Source organism: Chinchilla lanigera, unplaced genomic scaffold (assembly GCF_000276665.1).
Source record: "Chinchilla lanigera isolate Chin_1 unplaced genomic scaffold, ChiLan1.0 scaffold00009, whole genome shotgun sequence".
Classification (NCBI taxonomy): domain Eukaryota; kingdom Metazoa; phylum Chordata; class Mammalia; order Rodentia; family Chinchillidae; genus Chinchilla; species Chinchilla lanigera.
The window spans coordinates 26,592,863-26,617,907 of NW_004955410.1; the positions used below are offsets into that span (position 1 = coordinate 26,592,863).

General features: G+C 35.8%; 1 protein-coding gene across 6 annotated transcripts in view; it reads left to right on the plus strand.

Annotated features, from left to right (window-relative positions):
• Positions 1-260: 260 nt before the first annotated feature.
• Positions 261-25,045, plus strand: part of Mpp6 (membrane protein, palmitoylated 6 (MAGUK p55 subfamily member 6)) — a 104,431-nt gene continuing 79,646 nt past the window's right edge. For 3 of the 6 annotated variants that reach the window (XM_013510594.1, XM_005377421.2, XM_013510595.1), the window contains exon 1: positions 17,950-18,063. The gene's annotated coding sequence lies outside the window, so the exon portion shown is untranslated. Of the gene's footprint in view, positions 351-17,949; positions 18,094-25,045 lie in introns of those variants that run through there. The other 3 variants (XM_013510596.1, XM_013510598.1, XM_013510597.1) reach the window with 3 other exon arrangements.

Below are 25,045 nucleotides of genomic sequence, written 5' to 3' on the forward strand. Positions count from 1 at the left end.
CTCCTCGGCGCAGCCCGGGTGAGGCTGCGGGCTCGCGGGCCCCCTCGGGCGCGGGGCCGGGTGCACACACCCTGTGCGGCGGGCGCGGCGGTAAAGCTTGAATGGAGAGCCGCGCCGGGGGCGGCGGCGATGTGACTGACACCTCGGGGAAGCAGTCCCGAGAGGGGGCGGTCGCGCCGGCGGCTGGCTCTCTCCCGAGCTCGGAGTTCCTGGGGGAGGAGGCTTTCTGCAACTACTGCTGCTACTTGCGAGGCACGGGATCTCAGTTGTTTGACCGAAGTGGTTGTGGGCCGAGCACACGCTGCTCCGGGGGCGTTCGCCGCTGCTGAGATCGTGCTCTCTGATCCTAGGTACATTTGTCTGGAACCGCCGAGGTGCCGAAGCTCCCTCCCCGCCTTCTTTCCTTTTTTCTTTTTGGCAGAGCTAAGCCCAGGAGGGAGTCGATTGAGAGATCCGATCGTGTGCTGACAGCATGTGGATTGGTGGGCGGATTTTTTTTTTTTTTTTTTGGCAGAAGGACTTTTTAACACTTTATCGGGAGTTTATTGTCAATCCTACGAGCTCCTGGGATTACAGCACGAGATTGCGTCCATTAAAGTTATTTCTTTTGGGAACGTGCGTTTGTGTAGGTGGGGGGAGGGAGGTAAAGAAGAGAATTGAAAACTGAGGAGGAGGCTCAGACAATTCTCCGCATTACTTAAGAAGAGCCGGTTAAGGCCAGGCTAGCCACGTTTTACTGTTTTCTTATGCCTTTGGGGATTGTTGGAATTTTCTTTATGCATCCCGAATTGGACTCCTTGTAATATAGCTGAGAACATTTGGGGTGTGTTAAAAGGCTCTTCATTGATTTAGCAGCCATTTCTGGCTGTGAAATCTTTCAAATGATCGTTTGCAAACTTACATGTGTCGAATGTACTAGATGAGGTAATACACTGTTATTGATGTGGAGATAGTTTGGGTACATAGGTATGACAAGGGACGTTAGCTAATCATGCAAGACTTATTTTAGGCGTCTGCTCAGCAATTTTGATAAGCTACCAGGTCTGATTATAGTTTTGTCTTCAGAGGCCTTATTACCATAAACAAAGAACTTTTGTGGGTTGTGTCATTTTGAGGTCATTTGTATCTTAAATCTATCATATTTAAATACTTGTTTAAATACACGTTTATATAATGTGTTACTCTTTAAAGCCCATGCTTATTCTAGACTAAGGTTATATAATAAGTAAATGATAACACTTTTAATTGCTCAATTTTAACATATAGAGACAGCACACTATGTATGTGTCCTTTTCTTAATGATGACACTGAATACTCTTTCCACTTGGAATATCAAAATTATTTTGTGTTTAAAGTTAAAATTAACACTGGAAAATTAAAGTGTTTAAATTTAGTACCTTATGTGAGGCAGAATCCTTTTTTGGGGGGGGGCAACTGTTGGATTTTCAAAGTGAATTATATTTTTCTTATACATTTGAAAAAGGAGTTTGCTTTTTTTTTTTTCTCCCAGTCTTATTTCAGGCAAAAATTGTTCCAGAAGTCTACCCAGCCTGCTTCTCTCTCCCTTCCTTCCCTCACCTCCTTTTAGCTTGAAATAACCAAGAAACCGATAATTCTGAGCCTCTCTGTTGCCTTTGTAAAAAGCTGTTTTAAAATTTAGTTGCTTGTTTGAATACTCCCCATCTCTTCCTATACTTTCCTATGCAGTAACGAATGGTTAGCAGAGACAACAGATGCTTTAATGAAATACCTTTTGCATTTTTGAAATCCGAGCTTTATTAAAAGTGGGGAGCACTACCAAATTATTGCTGAGAGTTGCAAATAATGCAGGATTCAAGGTAGTCAAAGGCTATCTGAATATAAAAACACTAAGAAAATAAATGTTAAAAAACAAAGAACCGATTGGTACTTTTTACACCACTTATTGTAATATAAATTAGCTAATTCCAAATGACTTAGAGTGTATTTTCTAAATTATATATTAGGTGTGTAACCCTGATAATAATTTTCCTTTCCAGAGTATTTCATTTGATAAGTAATTACATTTGTATCAGAACTCTGCTTCAGACAAGTGAAGTTAACCTGTAAAGAATGGGTTCATATTTCAGGAAGAATGAACACCTGCCCATTTTATACGTTCTTGGCTATTTGGGGATATTATCAGTTATCCCCAAGAAATCTGTATTAAAAAAATTATGCTGGTTTTATCTGTAGGTTTTTTTCCTTCCAAAAATTGTCTTTACACTTATAAATATTGCATCATAAGAGCAGACACTAGAGATCTCTCTACTGACATGGTATTAGTATTGTGTTAAAGATTTTATTTTTTGTTGTAAGGATCAGTTTTGCTTTGGATCAGTCTTTAAGTCAGTCTCCTGGAAGCTACAGTGGTTTTCCCCAGGCTTTTCTGTTTTGTGTGTGACCACTGGGGGGAGACTCTACAGTTTAGCTTGACCAAATACTGCCTTTGCATACACTTGAAGCTAATCATCCTGGGCACTTTGCCAAGCTGCTAGAAAATGTGCTAAGGAGGACACACTGAGAACCAACTCTTGATCAGGGTGTTTAATGACTTTTCTTTTCTTAATTGACACCACACCCACAAAGTACTTCTCTTTATAGACTGTTATTATCAGTCTACTTTTTGGACTATTCTTAAGTGAAAGTTAAGAAAGTTTGAACATTGTGAAAGATTCTTGAATATAACATAGCTTTTAAAGATCTGACTTTACTGGATTTAATCCTGGAAGCAATGTAAGTTTGATTACTTGCTTAATGTACACAGATATTAGTTGTCTGGAAGGATGTGGAGAGATCATTACTCTTCCCTGAGGCATATTGTATCCAAATCTCTTTAAGCAGATTGGTCTCTTTTAAAAGCTTTTAGAGAAGGAGATATTGAAGCATCCCTTGTACCTAATTTTTGTTCACATTTTATCCCAGAGAAGTTCATCCTTTTTCGGAGTCCTAAAGATATGACTAAAGCCCACATCTTGATGGCCATAAAATATGGCTATTTTTTCCAGCTACAATAAAGGCAGAAATCTGCTTTCTACTCTTTTCCCTGACAGTATTTAACCTTGTTAATGTCCAATTCAATAATAGTGAACTCAGTAAAGAAAGGATGTTGCATTTGTAGCAGTTTACAGAGAAATTTTATGATCTTCATGAATAATAATAGAATAAAGATCTTTCTATGATCTTTATCATAATAAATTGATTCACAGAAATATAGGATGAATCTGCAGGGGTTCCTATCGTTCTAGATTATTCTCCATTCTTTTAAGGTGGCTCTGCTTTTGTCCTAAAATTAATTAATTCATTCTTTCATATAGTGTGTCAGAAGAGATATTTTTGCTTAGGAAAATGCTCATTTGTGGATAACTTTAGGGTTATATTAAATACTTGGGATGGTAATTTCTGAAAGTCTGTCAAAGTTATCAGAATTTCAAGGCAAAATGAGAATTATAGATAATATAATGAGGTATTTGTAAAGCTTATTTTCAAGTCCTTTTCGCCACTTACTAGTTCCTATACACGATCTGATCCTTATTTACATTGTCAGCATATATCTTTTCCTTTTAGATCTATTATTCTCAGGCAACTCGTTTATCATTTCTCCTTTTTACTATATTCTATTGGTACTGCATTTCTTTTTTTGTTCCTTGTTAATGACATGGCTTGTTCTAGACTTACAGCTTTTGCAGTTCCTGGTCACTCTGTCTGGGGCTCTTCCTAAATCAGTACATGACTGGCTCTCTTTCATTTCATATTTCAGTTGAGATATCACTTCTTTGGAAAAGAATTACTATCTGGCCACTGCTCCAGAATGACACTGCCCTCATCCCTCTCTATCTCATTACCTTTTTTGTTTCACATTTTCTGTAAACTATTTTTCACTTTTTGAAATTAAATTATTGTATTATCTACATGTTCTCACTAGAAGGTAAGCCTCATGATATGAGTGATCTCGTTTCTTTAATGCTGTTACAAGGACTTAGACATGGAAACAGCTGGAGACAGATTCATCTAGTACCTATGGGTCAGGAAACAATTCTTTTTTAAAAATCTGAGGTTACTACTGAGGTTTTTATGTTAAAATATCCCTTTATAAAATTATCTGGGTAGATGATAGTTGTAGTTAAGTAGGCCATTTTTTGTCATAAGTAATAGAAATCCATTCTAATTGATATAAATAAGAAGAAATTATTAAGATGCAGTGAATGTTCCATAGAATTTTAATGCTGTGACTTGGGAACTCCAATACCAACAGGACATACTACATCTTCTCTGTTCCTTACTATGTATTTGCTGCATTCCATCTTTGGCTGCAGAAAACCATGTTCTTAGTCCTCTTCTGTATTCTCTTCTGGAAAATATAGTCACCAGCCGCTTCTGTATTTTCATGGTACCAGCCCAGACAACTGGAGACAGATTCATCTAGTACTTATTTGTTTTTATTCTATAAACTACATCATGTTATTACAACTTGGTTGTCCCTACTGTAACTGTGTGTTGTGAGATTAGGCAGACAATTCAGTGGGTGCCCCTATGATAATTAATGTTTATGTTTTGTCACTTCCCCAGACAATCATCTCTCCCTTTTATTACTTGATCTGCAGGTGTGAAGATTTGAAAAGCGCTCTCCTAGGGATATACAAAAGAAGTGTCCTTCATGGAAGGAATTTACAGTTTTGTCAAGGAAGATAAAATATATACATAAAGGGAAGAAAATGAAATAGCATGATGATAGTGGAGGAACTAGGAAAATATTTGCAGTTTGTATTACTGATAAAAGCCTAACTTCTTTAATATATAGAAAGTACCCATAGCGCAGTAAAAGTGGCAAAGATCATAAACAGGTAGCTCCCAGAAAATGAAATCCAAATGGTTTTTAAGCATATGTTAAGACATTCAACCTCGTACATCATATAAATATAAATTAAAACTGGGAGGTACTATTTTCACCTGTTAGACTGACAGATCAAAAAATATTGATAATACTTTTGAAGAAGATAGAAGATGTGCTTTCACTGCTTGTGGAAATATAAATCAAAATTTGATGTGATTGAAATTTCTGAAGAGCATTAAGGTAAATGGAAAAGGCTAGAAGTGTGTATACATTGATGTGGCTATTTATTGGAGGGTAAAGAGCCGATGTACAATATATTTAGCTGAATATTAACTTGTATTACTGTGGGTTTTTTTTTTTTTTTAACTTTATTCATGATCTGAAGCCAGGAAGCCTTCTTTTTCTGAACTCCCCTCAAAGTGATTGCTTTTAGGGTCCTATTTAGTTGTACCCACTCCCTCCCCCAGATCTCCTCTTCTTTTCTATCCTAGTACTTGTGAAGTCGTTATTGTGCCCCCCATTGAACCCCAGACTTCCCTCATACACTGAGTACACACACTACCACTGAGCTGCATCGCTCCACCTTAAATTGTTTCAAAATTATTAAATTGTTATACTTTGTGTCCTTCATAGAGCAGAGCACTTTGCTACTTAGTATCACTAAGTAAAAATTGACTTAAAGGAGCTCAGCTTTACTTCTTTATAGACCCAGTTTATAAAAAGTGATTTAGAATTTCACTTGATAAGTGTACTTAGAGTGTTTATTTAAGTGGGCAGCAAAGTGATTTTTATAAATTTAGTTTATTAGATAACATTACAGAGGCTATTCCTTTTTCATTGTTCTGTGTAATACAGCTTTTAGTTGGGCAGGGTACATACATATGGTTCAAAGATGGGATAGACAGCTGGAGATGTGTACAATGTATTTTTTTAGAAAATTTCTGAGGAAACTGATTCTCTGAATAGACCAACGGCCAAATGCTTAGGAAAGGAAAAGTGAAGGGTGGAAAATTTGTTTAGGGAAATGGTAGAATTAAGCGGGGCTGCATCTTAGAAGGAGTTTTAATATTGGGAAATGCTAATCTGATTTAGTTAAGCATATGCTTAATGATATTTTGTTCTGAGGTCATTTTACTGTGAAGTTACTGGTACAAGAGTTCTTTACCTAAGTGAATTCTAATTTAGTAGGTCTAGTAAGGGTAGAGGGTATGCTTATATGTTAAAGTCTCTAAGAGCTACTACTTGAGTATAAAATACATCCTGTGGAATATTCTGTTTAACAACCAAATCATTCAAAGTAGATTTTAGGGTTCTATATTATTTAGAGACCCATAACCCTAAAACTTGATCTTTCTTCCCTGTTCTCTCCTTTACCCTGGTCAGTACCTCTACAAACACCTCATTTGTTCACATTGCTTTGTTCACATTCATATTCTTCCTTATTTTGTCTTGTTGCTTCTCCTTCATTAGCAAGTATTCAGGTTTACTTTTCACAAGAAGCCATCACTGACTGGTCTCACCCACAATTGTATAGCACAAGACAAATGATAACACAGCACTTATATGACTGGCCTTGAACATGTATTCACAGTTTTACTATTTGAACCTCCTTATTTTTCTTATTAGGTTTCAAGAGCTATATTTCCCACCATTATCTCATTTGCTCATTGCATTGTGTGTGTGTGTGTGTGTGTGTGTGTTTGAGGCAGGGTCTCACTATGCAGTTCAGGCCAGCCTTGAACTCACTGTGTAACCCAAGTGGGTCTCAAAGTCACAGTATTCCTCGTACATCAGCCTGCTGAGTACTGGGAGTACAGGCAAGCACCATCACACCTGGCATTGTTCATTGCAAATTTAAAGTAAGATTTTAAAAATCAAAATAAAATCCATGTATGATTGTTAGTTTCCTGTGGTGCTGTAACAAATTGGCACACTTAAGTGGCTTATAAATAAAAACAAAAATGTAATCTCTCACAGTTCTGAAGACCATATATATGAAATCAGTGTCACTGGGCCAAAATCTGTAACAGTAGGGCCACACTCCCTTTGAACGATCTGGAAGAGAATCCATTTGTTGCTCCTTCTCAAGTTTCTGGTGACTGTTGGCATTCCTAGGCATGCAACAGCACTACAATGTTCAAGGCCAGCATTTCGAATCTCTCAGCAGTGTTTCCTCTGTCTCACATCTTCCCATCATAAGGTCCCCCACTTAACTAAGCACATTTACGAACCCCTTTTTAAAGCAAAATGGCATTCACTGGTTCAAGGGATTGGAATATAAATTTCTTTGGAGAATTATTAATTCAGTCTACCACAATGATAATTCAGCTGGTTCAGAAAATGAGGAAGCAACTAGTAAGAACCTTTTTGCCCCATGCTCGTTCCTCTCTAAATTAGTATTTCTTAACTTGGGTTGATCTTGCAGACACCCTCCTCTAGGAACATTGGGCTGTCATAGCTGAGAGGGGGTTATTACTGGTATCCAAGGGGTAAAGGTTAGAGAGGATGCAAACAATGCCCAGGACAATCCCACAAGAAAGAATTATCCAACCTAAAATGTTAGTAGTGCTGAGGTTGAGAAACACTGCTCTGAAGGTACAGTGGTTTTTTGTGTATTCCAGAAAAAACAATTTATTCCTGTATCAACATATATTATGAGTAACACCCTCTAATCTGATTTGATAAGATTAGTAGTAGTTTTGGGCTGAAAGTTAAGTGAAGAATCATAAAAAAAGATTCATAAATATCATTAATAATACAGTATATTATTACTTAAAAATATATGGGTGCATGTGTCTTTTCTTGAGAGATGTCTTTTGCCAGGAGCTCTGGGTCATTGTTCTGTCACTGATAACCAGCTTTGGAGTGTGAAGCAGTGTGAATGTAGTCTTTAGACTTTTAGCATTTTAAGACTTCACTTGTTTATACTTGCCTTGTTCATCCTAACTGATAAGCAAGAATTTATCTTGTTTAATTTTTTGTCACTTCATTGTCATTAACTTTTGATCAAATCATTTGATTTGGTTTTCATATAAAGAACAGTATAATTCCTATGATCTTATATCAAGTATAACATATAGTATATGTCATTTCAATTTTGTACAAAAAATGCCTCTCTAAAGAACTGGAATACTACTTCATTTGCATCTCATTTTTTAAATTCTTAACCTGGTGTTATGGTGACAGTTAATGCCACAGTTTAGAATTCTTGGATCTTTTAGAAAATTTTGTTTACTATTAGAGTGAAAGACTTTATTCTCTGTAGAAAATTGCTATAAATACTTTATTAACATTACTAGCTTCATGCTTGAGTTGTTTTCTTGCTGAAAGAAACATTGATTTTTCTTTAAGTGTAATATTATTTAAAACCTTACTTATTAGAAAAATAATGTTTTCACAGCTTTTTATATAGTGAAATCACACAGTTCCTGAAAATTAGGTACCATATTTTATTTTCTTTCTCATCCTGACAGGGGAGTTAGAGACATATATTGTAATCTCAGTTTTTCTAGCTTGTAGCTCTTTTATGTTTCATGACACCTACCTGGCTGTATTCAGTTCAGATACTAGATTTTCTGGTAGAGGTATTTGGAGTTGCTGTTGAACTCAGTGTTCCTCATCTCTAACATAGGGGATATAGTATTTACTTTATAGGGTAAGTTTTTAGTTGGATGATATAAAATTGTAGTATAGAACCTGGTGCTTTTTAGTATTCAATAGCTTCTTTATCTTATTTTTGGTACACTGTTATGTGTACAGTGGACAGTATTAGTTAAGAAAACATTTTTTGTTGACTTTGCTAGATTCGTAGTTTTCTTTTTTCCTACAATATAAGAGGTAGGTCTGATTTAGAGAATATTTTTAAAGGAGTTTTCATTTTAAAACAGTTCAATAAATTATACAATGTTATTGTCTTCTTTTTACATGATATTTCAGTGTGCTAAGAAGGCAAATAAAATAGTAGGTGGCAAGATGGACTAGGTGAGTCAAAGATTCTTTCCAGTTTAAAGGTTTTATAAAATTGACATAATTCTAACAGGTTATTTGGTGCTTACCTGTAATCCCAACACTTGGGAGGCTGAGGCAGGAGGATTGCTGTGAATTCAGGACTAGCCTGGACACGATAGTGAGTTCAAGGCCAGCCTGAACTACATAGCAAGACCCTAAAAAAATATTGACATAATCCTGAGTTAGTTTTCACAGTTTCCCCTTTAAGTCATTAGCGGTTAAGTAGTGTTTGATAATGTAGCATTTTGTTTTGAATAAAGAAAATGACCATACTTCTAATATGTCCATAATGGTCTATTATCACTAAATAGGAATTCTTTCATATTCTGAATGAATGTGGCTGTGTTCAAATGAATTTTTCTTCTCTTTTATTTTGCTAGATTATATATGTCAGTGTACACATAATCAAATGTTCTGTGGAAGTTTCAATTTTAGTTAAATGAATTAAATTATTTTACATTTTTTCATCTTTTTAGTATTCTAGAGAAACTTAGGTAACTGAATGAAAAAGTTTAAAGCATTGAAGTTACTTATTTTAGAAAATGAGATTATCATGCAAATTTTTATATAAATTGGTTCAACAGTTTTCTTTTTTAAGCTGTCATCTTTTGGATGGAGGATAAATGAAAACAAAAAAAAGTAAAACCATGCCTTAATGGAGGTTGGAATATCTTGTGAGATGAAGTAGTCACTGTGTTCTCTTACGAATCCTTAGCATTAAGTTCTTGAAAACTCAAGGTAGACAGATTTTCCATGAAGGAATTTAAGACATTATAGGGTAAGTAAGTTTAAGGAAACCAAGGCCATGAATGAACCCATAGAAATCCTTATAAAATTTTTATGTTAACCCAATGAAAATTAGATATGCTTACCAATATTTTATGCTATTGTTCTTTAGTTTTGAAATACCAGATAAGATGCAGTTAATTTCTTCATTACTTTTTTGAGAAAAAAATTTCGAGCACTTCAGTTGGGGGAGATTGGAAGCTCATAAATCCTAACACTCGATTTTGAGGATGTCTTTTTCAGAACTTTTTCTTATTTTCCTGTACAAGTTACTGAGTCCAACTTCTGATTCCAAGAGACATCCTAGAGGTAGTATAACTGGGGTGTTTGAGATTAGCAGCAAGCTTTTAGTAACCTTTATTTGTCTCATTCAGCTTGTTGTATAGCCAAGTGAGTATTTATAGTTCATTTGCTCTCATGATAATTTCATGCCAGTGTTCATCAGAACATAGCAATGGAACACTTACTCGGCTCTGTTTTTCTCATTCTGTCCTTCCCAACAGACACTGCAATTCTTGATTGAAGACATAAATATGTTTTGTCTTTGCTTCTATGCATTGCACATATCTTCTTACTCTTACTCTGCCGTCTCTGTTTCCTTCTTTAATCATCCAAACCTCAAATTCCTTCTTTCCTAAAGTATCTCCAAAAAAGAGCAAGTGGGCCTGAATATATATATATATATATATCCTGTAATTTCACATAATAAAAGGATAATAGGACAATGTTATGCAGTTTATTTGACAAAGTAAACTATTTTTTGTTTCCTTCCAGCCAAGCATCTTTCTGTAAACATAGGCTATGCTTGTTATTAGTATATTATTATTAACCATATTAGAAAATAATACAATTTAACATATAGTGTTTTTTATAGTGTATAGTATACTGCAAATTGGAGAAAAATTTCAGAAAAGGATATTTTCACCTGGGGGAGGGGGAGGGAGGCTGCCTATTTATTTGATTGAGTTAATTTTGAGATACCTTTGAAGACTCACTTAGCTCCAAAACTGAAAGTGGACCATGAGTTATTTAGGTATTGAGTAGCCAAGAACAATTTTTTTAGATGAGATGAATAATTAAGTGAAGACATTTTGGTGGGAATGAGTTGTAGTTATACTGATAGGAAGTAAAAAGATCAATGTAGTTATGACCGAGTTTACCCTACAAAGAGAAGAGTGAATTAGGTTGAATAGATAGAAAGTTGAACTTTAAGAATAGAAATTTAAATATTCCCAGATGAAAGAAAACTAGACATTTTTTAAAAGACAGCATAGTAATTAAAATATTTTAAAATGACCTGTGGGTAGCCTTTCTGCTGGGGGAATTACAGTGAATAATAGAATAGTAGGAAGAAGCTTGTAGTGACAACCTCAAGGGGAATTAATGAGAGCCTAAAAGACAGTGGTGGCAGGAAATAAAAGGTAAATAAAAGGACATTGTAAATTCACCACAAGAGAAATCAAATGATGTAGAGCTGCCTATTTTGAAGAGATTCCTAGGTGAAAGCAGTTCTTGGATTTTTAAGTTTTAGGATCTTCCAAGTTCCTACTCTTTTTTTCAAGATTAGCCCTGGTCTTATTTTAAAGCTTCTTTTACTATGCTACCGATAAGTATCTAGTGAGTAGAATCCAGAGATGTTACTAAATAACAGAGGTTGCTCCATTGCCCATGCCCCAACAATTATGCCCCAGATTTTAGTACTGCCAAGGTTGAAAAACCCTGAAATATAGAGTATGCAAGTTGTTCCCTGGACATTTTGGAGGTTTGGGTTAATTTCTTTCCTTTTTTCTAGGCTTGACAGCATCCTGTCCTTCCAATAGCTTACAATACAGTAGATCCTTCCTATTTTCTTACACTTTTGTCCTCAGAGTACATTTTAGGCATTTTGATTAAATATTTCCAAATGTTTTAACTGTCTTCATTAATGCTTTTTTTCTGCTAAGTTTATTTATCTTGTGTTCACATTTACTAATTTAATTCTTGAGCAGTCACTCTGTATTCAAATTCTGAGGGCCTCTTGAAATGATTTCTTTAAGTACTTTGTTTTTCAAGTGTGCTTTTCATGGGCCTTACAGTATTTCATGTCCCAGGTCAGGGTTGTAGGTCTTGAATTTAGTTAATTTTTAAGTTTCCATGTTGAATTTATTCTACTTTTTTTGGTGGTGTTGGAGATCAAACCCAGGGCTTTGTGCATACGAGACAAGAACCTTACCACATTCCCAGCCCACTCTACTTTTAAAATCTGTGAAAATTTTAAACAACATACTTAAAACTACCTAGGAGTTAATTTTTGATAGAAGAATTTTATTCCTGTTTACAGTTAAAGATTGCCCTACATATAATATATGCATGTAGAAAAACTGTATAATGGATTTATAGCAGTAAATGAAAAACATTGAAATTCTAGAATGAAGCAGTATGGAAGCATTTTTGTTTGGCTTTATTGTTTTTGGAAAAGAGCAGAATAACTCAAAGATAAAAGTTGAATGAGTGTACTCATGATGCAGAAGGGAAGATGTTTTAAAAGAACTATTACACTTTTTTATTACCCTATGTCCATTTGACGTTCCAAACATACTGATGATTTAGTTAAAGATGCTATATGTAGTCTGCCTGTGTGTACTTTATTAGCTACTCTATACAATAAAGAGGGAAAGCAAAAGTAACTCTTTATCGTAGTCAAAATGTGGCAGATCCAGGTGTGTGTGTGTGTGTGTGTGTGTGAGACTTGTCATCTGTGGGAGGGAAAGTTCTGGAGTACGTGCAGGAGTTTTTTTTTAGTAGCCACTTCTGTCTGCTTGTCTTACATACCAATTATGCCTTCATCTTCCATTTTCATCTGTGCAGATGTTTCATATACTGGCCTCCCATTATGTACAAACTATTCACTTTCTTAGTAGATCAGTAACTAACAGTAGGCTTTCAATAGTCTACTAAGTGATACACCCTTGAATTGTACCACAGAAGCATCCCGCTCCATCACTGCAAATTTACTCTGTGTGTGTGTTGTGTGTGTGCGTGTGTGTGCACATGTATGCGTGCACCCCTGGGATTGAAACCAGGGCCTTGCACATGGCCTTGCCATATCACTGAGCCTCAGTTTCAGGCCATGTGATTACTGAGCCTTGACTCTTTCCATGGTCTTTATCAACCATGGGAAGCATTAGTGTTTTAGCTGCTGTGGCACAGGAAGTATCAGATACCTTACTCCATGAGGACACAACCAATATTTCTGAGCCTATTTTAATTCTCAGAATATTTTAGCTGAAAAATGTTCGAGTATTTGAAGAGACTGATTTTGTGAGCCTAGAAATTTCAGGGTAGTCAAGTGTGTTGCTTTATTCTTAGTGCTGTAAATGACCCAGTAGATCTGGAAGGATTTATTCATAATGAGTAAGATAGCTCTCCTTTCGCATTATTTATGATAAATTTATTTTAAATTAAACTTAAAAGTATTAATGTTACCTGATAAAGTCAAATTAGTATGGAAGAATGTACAATATAAGTTAAAAGTTTTTATGACTAATTTTACTTTATAATTAATCATTGTTAACAGTTTTATACTTGGCTGTGTGAGTAAAGTGTTTTCTCAATTCATGACTTGCATTTTTGGCACTACTATACTTTGCAGTTTGGGATTGTCCTGAGCAGTGCTTCACTTTAGTCACTGTATCACAGTCACTGACATCATTGAAAAAGCCCTAGTATATTTACTAAAGCCACCTGGGGAGTAGGGTAGTATTGGAAATTTAGAAAATATACCATATATCTTAGAAAAGATGTATCTGTGATTTTAGCTTTACACATTAACTATTGACTATGCTGTAAAGGAAGAATATTTGAGCACACATATATTTCTTAAGGAAGGCCTAGAGAAAATCAACTTGGGAAGGTCTATGCTTACTTCTAAAGTGTTATTATAAGAATATTCAATCTTGTCTGCTCTCCACTATGGTAATATTACTGTGTTATGATTTTACTTAACTTTTTTTTTTTTCTTGAGTGTTTTTTGATTTTTGAATTGTGCACTCTGGCTTGGCTGGATTTTTATTTTGAATTTTGTGCAGCTGAATGAGAGGGCATATTCCTCCAAAGATTTGCTAAGGTTTTTCTTTGGCACCTGGAGAAACAACCAACCCAGAATCACTGTAACTTTTCTGGTTGGGATTTTCTGGAGCAGGTATGTATATTTGAACCTTGAATCTTTTTGTGTAGGTCCTGATTACAAATTCTCAGGTGATGTTTTTCCCTCGTGTAGACTCCAGACTGAGACTGGCTAACTTCCTTGTCTAATCTTCGCTGGCCAGCAGGCACATTTTTTACTAGACTGCCTTTTTATGAGGTGGAGCTTAGTCCCACTCTCATGTAGAGGGGTCTAAGTTATAATTCTTCATCTCATTCAGGCCAAGGCCTAAACCACTGCCTTTAAACTTTTAGGTGCTTGTCAGCACTTGCTTATCAGTTTGCTTTCTCCCTACATGTTGGCCCATGGGGATTTTCTTGAGGAAAATTACTAATATTTTTTATTGGAGGGGATATTTTTGGGTTTTTATTTAGCTTTTTAAAGTATTTTATAAGAGAACTATTTTCAGATTGTCAGGTCTCCATTTGGTTAGACATCCAAGGACTCATCTATTTTCTAACTTCTAGGCATTTCCTATAACTTTTGGTTTGCTAATCTTTTTCTCTCAGTTCTCTACCATCTCACCTACAGTAGTTATTGTTTTGTTCTTTTAAAAATACACCTTTTAAAATAAGTTCATTGGGACCTTAGGTGGGAGGAACTGTAGATGTCTGTGTCTAGTCTTCTGTTTTGCTGGACATGTGTTCAATAGTTACGTCTAAGCCCTTTAGGGCTAACTGAGGAAAAGTAAATGTCTGTGAATGCCTTTCCACTTAACTGTGATTTTCAGTTTGAACTTAAAGAGCATAGTTTTTGGTTATAAAAGAGATAAAGGGGCAGGAGTGGAGGATGATGCTCAGACCTTTGTAATTGAGCAAGTTCTCACTGAGGTAAAGGATCATAGATAGCTGTTAACCTCCATAGAGATTTTACTGTAAAGTCTAAATATATATAGCAATTGACACTACACTGATTTGAAACCAGAATTTAAATTTCATTCAGTAAGTATTTATTAACTATAGTATACCTGGCATAATACTGAGAACTAGAGTACAAAAACAAGTTACACTATGTCTGTCCTCACAGAGCCCACCAATAAGTCAGTTCTCATTATTTGTGGTAGTTACATTTGTAGAGCCTCTTCCAACACTGAATTATCAAATAACTGAACTACTTCTTTAGGGGAAATAGAAATTACATCCCAATAAGCCTTTGGTTGCAGTATTTTCATCAATTGATCAGTAAATAACCTTGTTTTATGTACTTTTGTCCAAGACACCTTATTGTATATTATTAACACTCTTTGACATTGAACTCACAGCCAACCTTATTATAACTCTTTCCTGAATGAAATTTATCTAACATGTATTCTCCAAAGGGCACATTACATAAAGTCTATTGTTAAGAACACCAGACTGAGCTTCAATACTGTGATTGGGGTCTTTTTTGATAGCAGACACACAAATGAAAAGCATAAAGGTGCAAAAAAGGTGGCACTAAATAGACTGTGGAAAAGATACTTCTTTTTAGTATGAGGCCTGAAACAAGAACGGTAAAGTGTTGCCTTGTTCAGCTTCAGATATGACTGTGAAATATTAGGTGACTCAAATATTTTGCAGCTCTGTACATATCCACAAGTGATCATAAGAGCTTTGTGAGTATTGTTTTTTGTTTCACAAATAAATTTTAGCAAGTAGACCAATTCACAAAATACAGAATTCACAAATACTGAGGGTTAACTGTATACTATGTTCTGTACAATAAATGGTATGTGTCCTGAATCTGCTGGAGTGGGTTAGGGAAGTCTTCATTTGGGATGATCAGGTGAAATTATAGCAGTATGAAGGAATAGATTTAGATGATAGCACATGGTCCATTGTGGATGGAATTATCCCTGAATTGGGATAGAAGGGGATGTTTGGACTTGATAGTCAACAGGGAAGGATGTGAGGGCTCTAATGCCATTTTAAGGAATTTGAATTTTCTAGACATTGAGGGACCAGTGAATAATTTTAGCAGGAGAGAAACATGGTTGTATTTGTATTTAGGAGAGCTCTCTGGTGTTAGTATTGGAGAGTCTTTCAATCCAGTTTCTATCATTACTAATAGTACCACAGACTGGTAAGTTTTGAAGAAAACGTGAGTATTTTGACTTACACTTATGGAGGTGTAAGATTGTGGGACCATATTTGCCGATAGCCTTCTTGTTGGCAGGATCCTTGAGGAGGTACAGAGCATCACATGGCATGAGACAGGGAATACATATGTGTATCCTGTTCTCTTTCCTTCTTGCAAAGCCACCAGTATTCAATCCTAAGGACTCCATCTTGATGACTTGAATTCTAATCACCTCTCAAGGGCCCCACTTCTAAATATTATTTTCGGATTAAATTTCCATACTCTTAATATCTCACAATGGACATTAAACTCCATCATGAGTTTTAGAGGAGACAACTCATTCATAGCCGGGACAGATGAAGTAACAAAAATAAATAGAAGATTTTAGATTTTAATGTGAGAGATGATCAGAGTATGAACTAAGGCAATGACAGAGGAGATAGAGAAAAGGGGGTATTATGTGAGAGATATGTAAGATAATAAATTGAAAGGTCTTGGTGACTCATTAGAGATAAACAGTGGAAAGAAAGTAGATTGAACAGCTATACATGGGGCCATTGATTAAGAGAGGGGATACAGGAGGAAGACTGTATTTAGTTATTGGAGATGTTGAGTTTATGGTCTTCCTGGGGCCTTTCTGTGGAGATGTAGGCAGGGAAATATGAGCTTGTGAGATACAGCTTTGAGAGACATTAGACGCTGGTAACTATTTGAGTGCCTGTTGTTCGTCAAGGCAGTGTCCTAGTGCAGAACCACTAGTGAACCTGTACTGAACTGCTACTGAAAGGCAAAACACAAGCAATTTCAGATGAGTATGATGATGAAAATGAAGCCAGCAGGATGGAGAGAGCTATGAGGCTATGTGTGTGATGGAGCTGCTAGTTCAGCTTGCATGTTGGGGTATGCTTTCTATGGAGGTGACATTTACTATAACAAAATAAAGAGAATATGTGTGTGGGTTTTTGGAGTGTCATTTCACACAGTGAGATCAGGAGATAGTAAAGATGAGAAATGAATGACAGGTAATGACTTTGGTGTCTTTGAAGAAAAGAAGGGAAGACACTGGCTAGAGATGAGTAGACAAGAATTACATGGATGCTGTGCCAGTTGTGAGGCACTGGAAGGCATGGGTAAGAGTATGATGTTTTTATAAGTGCAGGGGGAAAACCTTTGCACAGTTTTAGCAGGAGAGTAACATAATTTTAACAGGAGAGTAATTAGGATGTCTTTTAAAATGATGACTCTATATTGAGAACTAGAGAGGAAAATAAGAAACCAGTCAAGTGACAACTACAGCAAAGATGGTGATCGCTTAGAGTAGCCAGTGGGTAGCAGTGGACAGATGGGGGGAGGTCAGGTGGCTTTTCTTCAGTCAGTTTCATCATGATTCAATTTAAAAACCAGTTTATCAGTGGATCTGTTATGAATTCTAGTGGTTTTGTAAGCACATATATAAAATAAGTGTTACTTGGAAAACAAACAATTGGTGACATTCATTCTAAAATTATATAGGGTTTGAGATACTAAAAAAGATTAAAATTTATTTAATAAAATGTGACAGTTCATATTTATTAGTCCTTATTATATGGGTGAAAACACTTTCAGATGGTTACAATTAAATTATAATAGTACCTACTTTTTAAATAATGATGTCTTAACTTGCTTTTATTTAAAAGTTAGGTGAATAAAAGTTTCTTTAAAGCAGGACTGCTACATTGTGAGAGCACATTAGGGACTGCACTATTTATTTGAGCTCTGTTTAAAAAGGATCTCTGTAATTTAGCTTTTTTTCCTGTCATGGCACTTTCAGAGGATAGTTTGTAGTGGGGAATGATGGGGGACTAATAGACCATTTAAAAGGCAAGGTAAAAATTCTGCCAAAGGATGGGGACTGGAAATTGTGATGAGAATGACTTTGAGATTTTAATAAGGTAGAATGAAAAGATTTGGAGAAGAATGAGATTCTAGAGGTTATGGAAAAGAAAAAGTTGTATGTTTTTGAGATTATAAACTTTGGAGAGAATGAGCAGATGGTGATGTCATAATACAGACAGAGGCAGAATCTATAAGATGGGTAGGCTTGGTAGGGTGGGTGAGTAGTTTTGAAAATGGTAAATTAAAGCCACCATCTTTGGGCCTCCCAGGGAAAATATATTAAGAAGGCAGTTGGAGAAAAGTGAGTACCATAACTGAGAATGGAAATCAGGTAAAAACTAGTTGATGTCCTAGAAATAATTGGGCTCTTTCAAGAAAAGAATGAAAACTTGAGGGATACCAACAGCAGTGGTAGTCTTTTCTTAAGGATGAGGATAGATTGTGTGACTGATTTGTGGGGTCATTCTTAATCTTATTTAAGAACTTTGAGGAAACCTATAATTGAGTGGAGAACTGAAAAGATCACACACAGTGTGGACTGTTCTGTAGAGAAGCATGGTATTGAGAAAAAGGTGGAAGTAAGGATGTGACTTAAAAGAGAAATGGGTTTCAAACTAGGGACTCTTAAAAATAATTACTTCAGGATGGGTATCAAATGAAGAAAAAATATTAAAGTAGTAAAAGAGGAACAACCCGTGGATCATGGGCCCAGCAGTGGACAGGAAGGGTATGACTCATTGCACAGGTAAACCTTGTAGAAGAGGAAGGGTATGTTTTTTCCTGAGGTTTGAGGAGAAGAAATAAGGAAGGATGTGGATATATTTAATTCTACAAGTGGAAGGGATTGTCAATAAACCATAGGTGATAGTTTTTTTTCCTTTTTTAACAAAATACATTGACAATTTAGTATGGTAAATGTTTAAAATAGGGAATATGAGGTAACCCAAGGGGCAAATATAGAATTCTGCAGCTACAGTATGGAGCCTTGCTAATTTTTTATGATCGGGCAGTCTGTGAATACCAAAAAAGTAAGGATAAGAGGAGAGGAAGGAAGACATTGAAAGATCTATGAAAATAATAGGTCAGAAATGATTGCCTCATTTTGTGCAGGATCACCAATATTGAATATGTGCAGGTAAGCAATAACCAGGCCACCGGGCATATCTTTTCAAAAGTCTAAATGTAAGCTACATCATTAATACTGTTTTATCAAACTAAAGTATTTCAGTTTTGAAGCAGAAAGTTATCATTAGAGAGTCGGGCTCATGAAACATTTTTCAATACTTGAAACAATATATAAAATTTTCAGTTGCGTAAAAGATACAAATTGTTACATATTTAGTCCATATTTCTCCCAATACTTTTTAAAGCTTTGATACCTTAACTGCTAGAAATGAGGGCTGTTGCAGATACATAGTTGTCCATAGTATTTACACTTACTACAAGGAACATTCTGTACTGGAATTCTCTGTGGTATGCCTGTGCCTCACTATCTTGCTACCTTAGTATTTATACCTAGGAGAGATGACTGAGAGGCCTTACAGTGGTAGAGAAAAGTAGAAAAGAGAATTTGTTTCCCACTTCTTTTTCACCTTCAAAAATGTTTTGTTTGATTTTTTTTTTCTTTTTTTTGGTGGTGATGGTGGGTACTGAGGATTGAACCCAAGGCCTTCACACTGAACTGGCCCCAGCCCAGTCTCCCAGAATTGTCCAGGCTAGCCTCAGGCTTGCAATCCTCAAGCTTGTAATCTTCCTGTCTCAGCCTCCCAGAGTGCTAGGATTAGAGGTATGCAGCACCAATCCCAACCTCTGTGCTTATTTTTAATGCAGTGCTTTATACATTTTTGTGGTGTTTTGCTGAGTGACTTAGAGAGTGGTATAAGCAAAAGTGTTGAATGAAGGAAGAATAAAAATTAGAAATTTATTAGTTTATTCTGTTCATTTATAAAATGCTAATAAGACTTCTCATTTTAGTATAACATAATACATTGGTCTGAATTGTGTTTGATTAAAAGTCACTGATTTTTTTGAGCTATAGTTCCATGTTGGAATGGAATTGGTAGTGTATTAGTTGAGAAATGATTTATATTGAAACTAGTTAAATATGTTAGTAAATAGAAGCAGTTATATGTTAACTGAGATTGACCAAAAAGTTTCCTTTTGTGTAAATGTTTATATTTACAAATATAGAGAATAGTCATATCTTTTAAAAATTGAAAATATTCTTTTAAATACTGATTTTTGCAAGTTATGTTTTAGTCCACTATTTTACTAAAAACTTATTCCATGCCATGCATAATACATACACAAAGAAGAATTTAACAAAACGTATTGTCTAACAATAGCTTTGCATTCTCCCAAGTTTTTATCTTCAAAGAAAAAGACCTAGTTATTTTGTTTGTATTGCGGTGGTGCTGGGAATCAAAAGCAGGGTCTCTGGCATGCTAGGCAAGTGTTCTACTGCTAAAGTACATCCCTAGTCCAAGATGTACTTGTTTTAAATTCTAGAAGTTAGTTATAATTTTGTGATTTTTTTTTTACTACATTCAAATTGGTTACTCCTTATATATTATAGCTAAATTTTTCCTATGTTATTTTTAATTTTTTGGTTGTTATTGCCAGGCATAGTGATGCATGCCTGTAATCTCTGCTACTTGGGAGGATGAGACAGAAGGAATGCATATTCAAACCAGCCTGAGTAACTGAGAGAGATCCTACCTCAAAATAAAATATAAATGAAAATAGCTGGGAATGTAACTCAGTAGTAGAGTGCCCACCTGTTGGTTTCTATGTCTTTCATGTTAACTGACTATATTTTCTAGAGAAAACTTTTCATAGCCTTGGAATGTGAAGACCAGATTGGCAGCTTCTGAGTCAAAAGGGAAAATCAGATGGAGAGGCTTGTCTTGGCATTTAATAGTTCTATTGTCCATATACTTTCATTATTCTTGCTCTAGAGATACCTCTTATTTTAGTCTTTCTAAAAATTAAACTTCTAGTTTTCTGTAATGGGAAGAGAAAGGTGGAAGTAGGAGTGCATGAGCGCAATATTTTGATACAATTTTTATCACATTTTACTTATTGTAGTTCTTTTCACCTCTGGTACCTTATTCTGCTAATTGCTGAGCCTTTGGACAGTTCTGTTGTGCAAATGCAGTAGTTTTATTTCCCCACAGCTAGTTTGAAGTTTGGTCTCTTTGCATCTGCTAAGTCAGTGGCTTCTTTGTCCATAAGTTCTACAACTTCTAAGATAATTTTTCTGTCCTTATCCCCACCTGTGTAAATTTATGACACATAAAATTAAATGACAGACATGTCTTTATTGTACTTTAGAGGGTTTGTTAGGCAAGAGCAAAATCAGATGAGTTCAGGTTATTTTTTATCAGAAACTTCAGGTATTTTTCCTCTGGAATAGAAATACTTATTTTCTTTTTGTATTTTTATTTACTTTCATTCTTGACACTTGATTTTGTCAAATCCAAACACAACAGCATTTTGGAGCTTGTAAGGGAAGGACTTTCTGTGGAAAACTGTTATTAATTTTAATGTTTTGTTATGCCTTGAGTGAAGGGAACTGTGATGAAGAGAGCATGCTTCAGCTTTCCCTTCTACAAGAAGATTATTTGAAGAACCCTTATAATCATCAGGGTCTTGCTTCAATCTGAGTTTTTCTTTAGACCTTTGGAGTGTAACAGCAAGAATGAATTGGCTCCTTTGGGATATTGGCACTATTTGAACTCCAGCAAATTTCCAAAACTTTGGTATTTTCCTTGTTTGCATCAGTTGTCAATTAATATAAAATTTTGTTTCCATTTTAGACTTGAAAGCTAGGTAATGAAAATGAAAAAATAATTCATAAAATTAGTAATCCTTCATACCATTATGCATTTATTTGCTAAGTGTTTGTTGAATATCTGTGATACACAAGGCACTGTATTGGGAGCAACAAGAGAGTAAGCTCTCTGGTTTATTGAAAGGTTATAATTTGATAAACAGAATAAAGGAGCATACATGAAACAAGTACAGTAATCCACCTGTACTGCAGGGGATACATTCCAAGCCCCCAGTAGATGTCTAAAACTTGAAATAATACTAAACTCTGTGTATACTGTTTGCTTCTATACATATACAACAGATTTAATGCATTTTCCATCTTAACTAAGCAAATGTCAGGCATTGTGGCCATTATCTCTATAATTCCTTTTGCAAAACTAGCGTGGATTTCTTTCCTTTCCTCACAGTTTCACAATTAGAAGATTTGTTCCTACCAGAGATTTTAGTAACCTTAGCATAGCATTGTTTTTCCTCTCCTTAGTAAGAACTTTCTTGCTTTTCTTCGACATATCTGAATTGCCAGCATTACTCCTGTAATGCTTTGGGGCCATATTGAATAAAACAAGGGTTATTTAATGTATTAGCTACTTTCCCATCACTGGGACAAAATAACTGATACCTGCAGCTTAAAGGAGGAGAGGTTTATTTTGGCTCACAGTTTAGTGGATTAGTCTATAGTTGGCTGGCTCCTGGCAGAGGAAAGCTGCTCATGTCATGATCAAGAAGCAGAGAGAGAACAGAGGAGCTGGGGATAAGAATACACCCTTCTAAATCATGTCCCTAGTGACACACTCTTTCTGACTGGATCCCACCTCCAAACAGACTTTTGGGGGATATTTTAAAATTAAATCATAAAATTCCACCAAAAGGCTCATGTCTGTTACATTATACAAAATATATTTATTCCATCTCTAAGAGTCACTTAAAGTTTTAACAGTTCCAGGATTGTTGAAAAGTCCAAGTCCAAAATCTCCTTTGAGACTCAAGGCAAGCTCATAGCTGTGAACCCCTACAAAAAGAAAAAAGAAAATTAAATACTTCCAACGTATGATGGCACAGGATAAATATTCCTATTCCAAAAAGGAAACAAAAGAATGGCCAGAAACCAGACCAAAGCAAGATCAAAACCAGGCAGGACAAGTGCTAAATCCTGTACTTTCATGTCCAGCATCTAGGGCACCTTATGGTGAGATGAGATGTTCAAAGGGCTTAGGTACCCCACCCCCCGTGGCCTTGATGTTTGCAGTCTACATAATTTCTGCTTTAGGCTGGTGCTTCTTGCAGCCTTCAGTTTTCTTCAGCAGATCCTCTACATTCCTAGTATCTCTGACTTCTTAAGATCTCCATTGCATCTTCAGCTTTATACTCACAGCTGTATTCCCTTTTGGGCAAACATTGCCTGGACTCACAGGCCTTTCTTTGAAATCTGAGTAGAAGCCTCCGTGACCCCACAACTTTTACATTCTGCATGCCTGAGAAATCAGCACCATATAAATAACACCAGGATTTGTCATCAGCTCGAGCTATAGCCTGCCTGCTTGGACCATGGCTGATGAGGACTCTTGAGTGCCTCCATGCCTGAACAGGGTGAAATGAATCGCCCAAAACCAATTCCCTAGGTGACCCTATCACTTTTGATCAGAGCCTTCTTCAGAATGTGAGCCTTTTGGGGGACATTTTAAATCTAAATCATAATACAGTAAGTCCCCAACTTACAAACATTTGAATTGTGAACTTTTACAGATGAACTGTACATAACTCACCTTGTTCGACTTAGAAATATATCTGATTTTTAAACTCATTCATAAGTTGAACTCTTACTATGCTTGAAAACAAGCACTGCAGTCTCATACAGTTGGTCTGATAAGCAAGAGGACCAGGTAATTAATGGACTGGTAGTTACAGCATGGATGCCCTGGACAAAGGGATGATTCTCGCCCTGAACTGAACTGACTAAAGTGGTGTGATATTTCACTACACAACTCAAAGGATAAGCACTTTAAAACTTACATGTTGATTTTGCCCAGAATTTTCCATTAATTACTTTCAGATCATGCATAATCATGGATGACTAAAACTGTGGATGAAGAGAAACTGTACTAAATGTCAGAAAAACACTCCCCCCCCTTGGTTTTATCAGATATTTTAATTTAAAACAACTTGAGAAATGGGAAAATATATTGGTTTCTATATTGGTCAGCTTTTCCATTTTGGTGACAAAATATCTGACATTCACAATCAGAGGAGCACTTTAATTGGGCTTACAGTTTCAGAGATTTCAGTCCATAGTCAGCTTGGTCCAGTGCAGAAACATCATGGCAGGAGGCTAGGTGGGGAAAAACTGCTCACTTCATGGTTGTAGGAACCACAGCATGGGGAAGAAAACCAAAGAGACAGATATCCTCTAAAGGCACATGGCCCTCCCCACCACCTAGCAGCACATTTATCTCTGAATATCAGTGTGTGAATCCACTGATGAGTATAATGCCCCCATGATCCAGTCATCTCTTCAGGAGTGTCAATCCAGTCAAGCTGACAATTAAGCTTAAACATCATAATTTTATCTTGTAGCCAATATTGTGGATTTAGTGTGAACCCCCAAAAGTCATACGTTGAAATTCTAAACCTCTAATATGATGGTATTAGAAGGTGGACCTTTTGGGAAATGATTAAGTAATGGGGGTGGAACCCTCATGAATGCAATAGTGCCCTCATAAAAAGGACACCCGATATCCCTCTAGCTCTCTGCCTGCCATGCTGGCATCCTAATCTCAGATTTCCAACTTTCAGAACTCTGTGGGAAATAAATTTCTGTTGTTTATGAACCTCCCAATTTGTGATATGGAATCCCCCTTTATCAGCAGTTTAGCTTTCTGTGGTTTTAGTTACCTCTAGTCAACAGCAGTCTGAAGATAAGACTAACTGTAGTGCAATGAATTAGTTGGACCACATCCATATAACTTTTATTTTTTATTTTTTTTATTTTAAAGAGAGTAGTAAATGAGAAAAAAAAAAATAGCAGCATACCATCATCACAAACTAAACGAAGCAAAGCGAGAACATTAAAAGTGATACAGGGTTTCAAGACAAAATGATATGAATTAACAGTGGTTGTCATGTTACATATTATTATCTTCAACTACGTTGCTCAGATTACCAGATGTAAGAATGGAAGACTGTTCAAACCATTAAAGAGAATAAAAAAAAAATGAGATAAAACATTAGAGATAATACAGAGTTTGACTAGACAAGATGGTAGGAATTAACCATGGTTGTTCCATTGCATATTGTTGTCTTCAAATCAGTTGCTCAGATTAGCAGGTATAAGCATGCAAAATTGGTCAGAACATAAAAAACTTTAAGTATTAACTGTTCCTTTCAGTACATCATCAGACATGAGCAGTACAGTTATCCCAGTTATTCATATATATATATATATATATATATTT